At 48.5% G+C, this 8934-nt stretch overlaps 1 non-coding gene across 1 annotated transcript; it reads right to left on the bottom strand.

The window, feature by feature from the left end:
- Positions 1-4763: 4763 nt before the first annotated feature.
- Positions 4764-4904, bottom strand: LOC116884068. Its single transcript, XR_004385816.1, has one exon. It is a non-coding gene; the product is annotated as a small nucleolar RNA SNORA48 (small nucleolar RNA).
- Positions 4905-8934: the final 4030 nt, after the last annotated feature.

Genomic DNA, 8934 nt, shown 5'->3' with positions numbered 1-8934 from the left:
GACTGCCTTGGTGCGTTGATCAATGCAGTGCGCTCCCGTGATGCTGGGCGGTCACGGGAGACAATGTGTAAGCCTCTCACCGCTCCTATTCATTAACAAAACACGGTCGGCTAGAATACAGGCTCCATTACATAGACACAACCAGGATGGGGACCCTGCATCCGATTGTAATTAGGTTTGATCAGGGCTGGGTATAATCAGAATCACTTTGAATTAATCTTATACTTGCGAAAGGGTATGAGGTTAGGCTGATTTAATGGTAACCAGAGCAACCCCTTTCAATGGCTCTTCAAGCGAGAGAGAGAGAGAGAGAGAGAGAGAGAGAGAGAGAGAAAGAGAGAGAGAGAGAGAGAGAGAAGAGAGAGAGAGAGAGAGAGAAGAGAGACAGAGACAGAGAGACAGAGAGAGACAGAGAAGACAGAGAGAGACAGAGAGAGACAGAGAGAGACAGAGAGACAAAGAGAGAGAGAGACAGAGAGAGGGGCGAGGGAGAGAGCGCACGCATGCACAAGAGGAACAGAAAGAGTGAGGAAGGGGGAGGGGGAGGGGGAGGGACGGTCACTTCAGTCCTATTAATTTTATTGTGGCTACACTTAGGAGGAAGTGTGGTACAGTCAGTGCAAACGCAGTGTAGACGGCAACCACAGTCTGGGTCAAAGAAACCTCTCTTTGCCTGAAGCAGATCTGGGGATGCTCTGTCTCCCTGCCTCATACAAACAAAACTACACTAAACAATGGCCTCATGTTTTAAAAAAGATGTGTCTGTGATTTGCCCGCGGTGCTATCTGGTGGGGGTATTTTCTCAATTGACGTTCCCTCTTCCAAAACGACTCTCCCTTGTGTCAAATCAGCACAGAGTAGCCATCGCAATGATTAAGCCAAGAGAACAGAGATTATTATAACTTTCCGTACAGGAGGGACTGTCATAAATGATCCAGTTGGTGTCCCCAAGTCGCATGGCTACGTGGTCAGCTCTGACTCATGGCGGGTTGACGTTTACTTCATCCTGCTTTGGTTTCTACTGATTTCCTGTTCTTCGGTCTGAGATATTTTTATACCTTTGTCTCATGATAGACAGAGACAAATTCTTTTTCAAGACATTTTGTTTAATCTCACTCTGAGTGAGTGAGAACGGCTGTAGATGTGCGCCACAGACATTTGCGGTTTTTCCCGGGTCTGTTGCTCACTTAATTGTGGGTGGGTTAAAAGAGAATACTGTGGGTTTGGGGATTTAGCTCAATGGTAGAGCACTTGCCTAGCAAGCGCAAGGCCCTGGGTTCGGTCCCCAGCTCCGGGAAAAAAAAAAAAAGAGAGAGAATACTGTGGCCGGAGGACTCTTTCAAATCATCCTGTGCCCAGAGAGGATCAAGTTGAGACCAGTAAACGAACTGGCATGGTTTGCACCAGAACCTGGAAACCCAGTTTAGCGATCAAGACAAATACAAAATCGTTACTATCTAGGGGTCCTGATGGAGTTTGTTTTCTCTGCTGATCAAAGAATTAAAAGGCAGGAAAAAAATCTCGGGGACAGCCGGCAGCAACCTAACAGATTTTATTGAAAGAGAAGATGCACCCACCCACAAAGGCACACAGAGTGAAAGACTTCCTACCACATGGAAAGGGGATTTGAAAATTAAAACATCCCCCCACCTCCCCTGAAGGCTGAGGGTTTTAAGTGGTTTTGGTGGTTTGGAATAGGTAGTCCTCCATTTTTACATTGGTCAGCCCAGACAAAGAGAGTGGGTTCATTGTCTCACATCTCATGTCCGGGGCCTGTTCACAAGGACAGCTGAAAGGGGGCCCACTGCGGGTAAATGGAAGCCTGCCAGGTCTGCCCTGGGTGGAGACCGAGCCAGGAGTATGCCTTCTTGCTTATTTATGGCCTCCTTTCTGTCTGCCTGTCAGGGGCTATCTGACTCCCCTATTCCCTCAGAGCGATGCGGAGACCCTGCTTGGAGGAAAGGTCATCTGGATAGGCTAGCGTGGGGCGCCCCTTTCTTCTTTTATTTTTCTTTTTTTCGGAGCTGGGGACCGAACCCAGGGCCTTGCGCTTGCTAAATCCCCCCCCCTTTCTTCTTTTAACTCAAGAGGACACCCAAGAGCTAAAAAGTTGCTGCCTCCACCCTGTGACAGCTGAGGGGCTAGCCGACTTCAGTGATGGTACCGTAGCCATCGCTAAAGGGCAAACCTCAGGAAGGCAGCCATCTTTTCAGAATCGTCAACCAAGAGCACAAGGGCAAAGATTCCTCCACAGATGACGGGGTGGGGCTCAGTTCTGTGTGTGAAATGCTGTGGTCACCAGCATTGTAAGCCACTCCCTAAATTTCCAAGTTGGTGTCATATTTATTTATTTTAAAAAACCTTTTTATTGATGCTTTGTGAGTTTCACATTTTGTACCCCAGTCCCCTTATCCCTGCCCTTCGCCCTTGCAACCTTCTTCCCTACTATGGTGGGGCTTCCGAAGATCTCGCTGGGGGTTTAATTAAGACACAGAGGCGTCCATGTAGTTTGAAGCTGTTGGGCTTTTTCTGGGGCAATATCTCAGCTCTCTGTGTAAACTTATCCTGACTTTTCTGCCATCCAGATTTTCCAAAGAGCCTTCATTGCCTACTTCCTGCTCCACTGGTCTCTCCGCTGTCTCCCAGGCTCTACCCAGGCTCTAATCGTTTCACCCGAGTCCCGCCCCCATACTGAGTAAAAGCTTGCCTGGAAGTTCCGCTCCCACACTTCCTGCCCCAATTCCTACCCTCGGCTCTTTATTATGCAAAAAGCCATTCTAGTCTGAGCCAATCAGCAGCGAGATGAGGCTGATCGGTCTCGTAGGGTTGCCCTTTGGCTTGGAGGACTACTTGTCACCGCCGTAGGTCGCTTTTTAATACAACAATACCACAGAATCTTCTCTTGGTCAGGCGAGGAAGGACAAGCGTTTCCGTACAGAAAACCTGTGCTGGGCCGTAGAAGTGTCAATACCAAACTCCATCGAGCATTTAGCTCTCAGCCGGCCCAGTAACTAACAATTGAAAATACAGGGACAACATACCTTCACAGTGTGAGGGAAGTTGATCCCAACGCTCCCCCCCCCAAAAAACACACAAACCACCACCACCACCACCATCACCACCACCACCACTAAAGCACAGAAACCATCCCATCATGGACGCTGTAGCATGTCACAGCGTGCACCACAGTACATCCCTCTGTCCACATGTCTTCACTTGCAAACGTTCACTGCAATGAGTTACTGGTCTGGTTCAAGATTTCTGGCTTCTATGACATCGCTATTGGATCCTCATGGGGACTCCTCCCAGTTATCCAGTTGTTGCCCCGTGTCATGGAGATCCTGCAGCTCTGGAAGGCCTGGCCCTTTCATGTGTCCCAACGATTGCAGATGAAATAGATTTGGGGATGGGCCATCTCTGTTGTGTTTATAAAGAGACAGGGGAGAGAGAGAATATGTTTTGGTGGATGTGTAGTCAGGTGTGGGGGAAGGGGGTGCCTCCTCGGGCCCATGCTGAGGCATCCCTTCCTCCTGAGGGACCAATCACACCCAGACACAGGACGGTATTAGTATAGAAGAGAGTTTATTCAGGGCATGGGGAGGGGCGTTGAGAGGGTAGTAGAGACAGAAAATGGAGAGAGGGAGGGAGGGAGGGAGAGGGGGGGAGGGGGGGGGGAGAGGCAGAGGAGGGAGGGAGAGAGGGAGAGAGAGAGAGAGAGAGAGAGAGAGAGAGAGAGAGAGAGAGGAGGGTGAGCAGCCCCTTTTATAGTGAGTCAGGCACACCTGGCTGTTGCCAGGTAACGGTGGGGCGGAGCCTAGACAAAATGCTAACAATCTCCGGGACTGGGTGGTAGCTGAGCTGCTCAGCCTGCTGGCTCTCCCTGATCCTTACTACCAGGGCGAACTCTCCAGCACTGCTCTGGCTAGGACACCCAGTGCTGCCATCAGCAGGTGACAGTTCTCTTGCTTTCATGCCGGGGTGGGTGGGAGTGAGTTAGGGGATTGGCTCACCTGTACCCATGCATCCAGAGTCATCTCCACATGCTGTCCCGTCAAGGCAAGGGGCCCACTCTCCCAAGTGCTGCAGCCTATGCAGGGCTAGGGTAGCGCTCCAGCTCTCACACTCTTGGGGCTGGCTCGCCCTTGTCACCTGACCAGAGCCAGCTCTACTGTATTGCTTGGGTGAGGCACAGGGCCTGCTCTGTGGTGCGAGATGGGGCCAGCTCTCCACAGTGCCACATCCAGTAACGGTCAGGGCCAGTACTGCACAGTCACCTGGATATGCCGGTGTTCCCGGAGACTGCCGGACCAGTGACATTCCCGTGTTCTTTAGTGAGCCGTGAACATCAGCACTGACTCCTGCTTCTTTGAAGTCATGAACTCAGACAAGGCCCTCAATCGGCATCTCAGGCTGAGACCGCACCATGGCCCCTGGTGGCGGGGCTGGCCACTCCCAAGAAGCTACACCTCCCTGCCTTTGAGTCTCCAGTTCCATCTTCGTGATGGTCAAGCTTCATGATCCACTCGAGTTTCTCTCCCATCTGACCACCACATACTTGCTCATGGCTCCGACAACAGGCTGGGAACATGGCTGGCGGGCCCCTGCGTGACATCCTCCATCCAGGCTGAGTGGTGTGTCAGCAAGTGGTTGTCTGTGGCTCGTTCTGTGAACTGGAGGGCGGGAGTGCGGGTGGCATGGTGGTCCACAGGCCTCTGTCTTTCTCCTTCCGTGCTGTGCAACCTAGATTTGATTTCATTTGATTTTTATGTATCCTAGGCATAAAACAGCGTTGGCCGCCAAGACAGGCGTCAGGCTAGGAGGAACAAAGGGTTGCCATCTGCTCTGCCCCTGACCGAGAGAAGAGCATCACCACCAAGGCGTTTCTTTGCCCATTGCCTGTGGTACATATTTATTTATTTTTTGAGACAGGGTTTTATGATGTAGCCCAAGCTGGCCTTGTATCCGCAGTGATCTGCCAGCATCAGTTTCTGGAGTGCTGGGATAATAGGCACGAGCTATGGTGTCTGGCCAAAGTTTTAAGGTAGTTGTATGAAACCTCTCCCCTGGCCTTGGGGCCCTAATGGAAACAGTGTCATAGAGGGGTGGTCTGTGTTTTAGACACATGACTTTAAATGCCTATGTGAGATGGGTTATCAGGGACACTCGCATGGCTGTGAGACAGCATTCTCCTCCACAATTGCCTGAAAACAGTTCAGAGCGCAGCCCCCACACTCTGAACTACTACGTCCATGCTACCGTCTTCTCTGACTCCTTTAAAATGCTTATTTTATTTAAGTCATGTATCTGTGTGTGGCTAAGGGAAGTTACGTGCGTGTGAGTGCAGGCATCAGGAGCCAGAGACATCGGCTTCCCTGTGGCTGGAGTTATGGTGGGTCAGTCTCCCCTGTGGGTGCTGGAAATCAAACATGGGTCCTCAGGAAGAGAAATAAATGCCTCTAATTGCTGATCCATCTCTCTGGTCCCCTTTCTGGTTTACCATACCTGTCTCACAATAAACCTTATGTCTCACTTTCTGAGTCTGAGGGGCCGTTTCGGCTGTTTTGGGAAGTTTAGAAGCCGATTCTAAATCTAGAAGCTAAGCGGTCCTATAAGGGGAATTACAAGGACACACAAATGATAGCCAAGCAGGGTCTCCTGGGCCAGCCCCCTGTGAACACGCAGCCCTATCGCCACTATCAAGAAATGACTAGTGTTTGTCAGACATACTGGTTTTGTTTGTTGTACGATAATTATTTTACTGTGTTGTTGTAAGTTAATTAAAAGGCAACATTTTATTTATTTATTTATTTTTCTTTTCTTTTTTTCGGAGCTGGGGACCGAACCCAGGGCCTTGTGCTTGCTAGGCAAGCGCTCTACCACTGAGCTAAATCCCCAACACCAAAAGGCAACATTTTAAGAAATGTATACATGAATAGCAAGGTGCCATCTCTTTGGATGTAAGATCACCGCACTCCTTGCTCAGTCCCTCCCTTACCCTCTCTGCCTTCCTGCGTACCCCAGGATCTTTCTGAGGATCTGCTCCGCCATTCTCTTCAGTTTCAACTTGCCATTTCTGTTTTTCTTTCTCAGCTATGCGCTTTAGCTGATCCTTTTTTTTTTTTTTTTTTCTTTTTTTTCCGGAGTTGGGGACCGTTTTCCTTTCCTTTTTTTTTTTTTTTTTTTTGTTTGTTTTTTTGTTTGTTTTTTTTTCTAATGCTCAACTTTCTCATTCTGCTGACACTGCTGGGAGTTTCAGTGTGGGAGCCTGGAAGGTTCTCTTACCAAGCCAGCCATGCTGGACAGTGGCATCCTCTAAGGTGTCCAATCTCTTTCATGAATGTCTCTGGAGGGACCAATGGCTCCAAGGAGAGCACGGTATGGAAGGGAAAGGGAAGATGTCCCAACAAGGTTGTGCCTCTACTGTCTCAGTTTTTTCATATATGTTTATTCATGCAGTGCTTCTCCAGTTTGGATGAATTCTTTTAAAAAAATTCATTGTGGCAAGGTCATATACAGGTTTATTCCCTGGCACTGCTTCTCCTGTTTGGATGAATTCTTTTAAGAAAAACATATACATTGTAGCAAGGACAACTACTGAGAGTTCGCTTTTTCCTTCCAGCACACCGGTCCTGGATTGCACGCTGGTCATCAAGCTTGGAGGAGTCATCTTTAGCAGCTGAGCCCTGGATGCATTAAGTGTAACTCCCAGAGTGAAACATTACCCAGACTGAGTCTATTTAAAACGACACAGATTGAGTCTCAGTGAGGTCTTAGAGAAGTCTCCGGGAATGCTGACAAACTTCAAAAGGGACCAAAGAAGATAAAGTGGAAATGCTATTTTGACGCTGGAGTTGGTTTAGATAGAATGTGACCAGTTCTCCTTAGATTAGTGACAACAATTACCACAGTATCTCAAATCCCAGATGAACTAGGACTGAGAAGTGTCTCCTAGGGCTGCGAAGTGTCTCCATTTGTAGGGTACTGCTGGGAGATGACTCCGTAATGAAGGTTCAGCCACCAGGCTGTAGCTTGCGTGAGCCCTAAACAGAGTCCTTGTTTCCACTCTGTCGGAAGCTCTAATTCGTTTCTAATTATCATCTCTGGGGAAACCGCTGTGTTGTCGTTGCCTTTTAAATGCTTTCCTCTTTTAGGGGGAAAAACAAAACAAAACAAACCGCATATTTTTAGGTCATTAAGAAAAGCCTCATCTTGCTTCGGCTGATGTTTTTGTTCACACAAAGCAGAAATACTATTTCATTTCGTTCCCAATCTCCACGGCCGGAGGAAGCGGCTGCATTTTAAATTGGCGCTGAATTAACAATAATCAGGAGACAGTAGCTCCCCCAGTGTTTCCTGGTTAGCTGTTCATAACTCCAAGTCTATGCAAGGCTGAGGAGGTGCGTCCTTGCTATTTGGAGGCCAAATGTTGCCACAGGATTGGCTCGCTCTTCCTTAACTCTCCACTCAATGTTGCTTTTTAACAGAAAAAAGAAAGAAAGAAAGAAAGAAATCCAAGAAGAAAAGAACAATGACCTTAACATTAACAAATGTGATAAGTAAAAAGGCTGTGTGGTTTTGTACAGACAGGGAGGCGATTATGTCAGAGGTGGGCCTGTGCTGGTTCTTCACGTTATACAATGTTATAACTACACAAAAAGCGGAGAAGACGCTTCTCAGCTTGGACGGAGGTGGCTCTCTCTAGTGATTTACTCAGTTCTTGCAGTAAGTTTTGGAACTGTCTGGGTGAATGGGCCAACTTTTCTTTCTCTTTTTAGTTTTTCCTTTGAGGCACGATCTAGGCTGGCCCTGTACTTGGTATACTCTCCAGGCTGCTTCTGAGCCTACAGTCCTCCTGCATCAAGTGCTGTGGTTTTGGAGTGGGTGACTGTGCTTGCTTTTCTGTGAGACAGTGAATGAAAGCAGGGTTGGTAGTTGACTGTGTTCTACAGTCATAAGGAGATGAGGGCATTACACAAAGAAGACGCTGCCCTCCCTCCCTCCTGGCTCCAGAAAGGGAGTGGGAGAAAGGGGACTGGGAGCAGGCAAGGTGGATGGGGGGTGTGATGGTTTGTATGTGACCCACCCAGGGAGTCGCACTATTAGAAGGTGTGGCCTTACTAGATGGGTGTGGCCTGTGTCACTAGGGGCATGAGCTTTTTTTTTTTTTCTTTTTTTCAGAGCTGGGGACCAAACCCAGGGCCTTGCGCTTGCTAGGCAAGCGCTCTACTACTGAGCTAAATCCCCAACCCCATGGGGCATGGGCTTTAATAGTCTCATCCTACCTGCCTGGAAGCCAGTATTCTGCTAGCAGCCTTTCAGATGAAGATGTAGAGCTTTCCCCTCTTCCTGCACCATGCCTGCCTGGATACTGCCCTGCTCCTGCCTTATGATACTGAACTGAACCTCTGAACCTATAAGCCAGCCCCAATGAAATGTTGTCCGTATAAGAGTTGCCTTGGTCATGGCATCTGTTACACAGTAGTAAAACCCTAACTAAGAGGTAAATGCCTGGAAAACACATCTGTCAGGGCCCAGACCTGAGAGACCCATGGGGCTCATAGCCAGCCATTCTATACCTCCAAGGTAAAGTGTGATGTCGAGGACCAGGCAGAGTGTGTCAGTTTTGAGCATTCCTGAAGAATAAATTCTTAAGTATTTAGGTCACAGAGAAACAGGAAAAGGTTTTGGTTCCTTGATTTTATCTGTTTTATTTCAGGACAGGTTTCTCTGTATAGCTCTGGCTGTCCTAGAACTCACACTGTAGACTAGGCTGGCCTTCAACTCACAAAGATACGCCTACTTCTGCCACTAGTGTTAGGATTAAAGGTGTGTGCTAACACATAAAGGGACCAGTGTTGCTTTTGGTTCCAGAGACCTGAAGACCAAGTTGTTAGGACAAAGGAGATCTATTTACCCCAGAGGGGCAAAGGGCAT

Source organism: Rattus rattus, chromosome 14, assembly GCF_011064425.1.
Source record: "Rattus rattus isolate New Zealand chromosome 14, Rrattus_CSIRO_v1, whole genome shotgun sequence".
In the NCBI taxonomy this organism is placed as follows: Eukaryota; Metazoa; Chordata; class Mammalia; order Rodentia; family Muridae; genus Rattus; species Rattus rattus.
The sequence above is the reverse complement of the archived record's forward strand: the minus strand, read 5'-3'. Positions and strand labels throughout refer to the sequence as shown.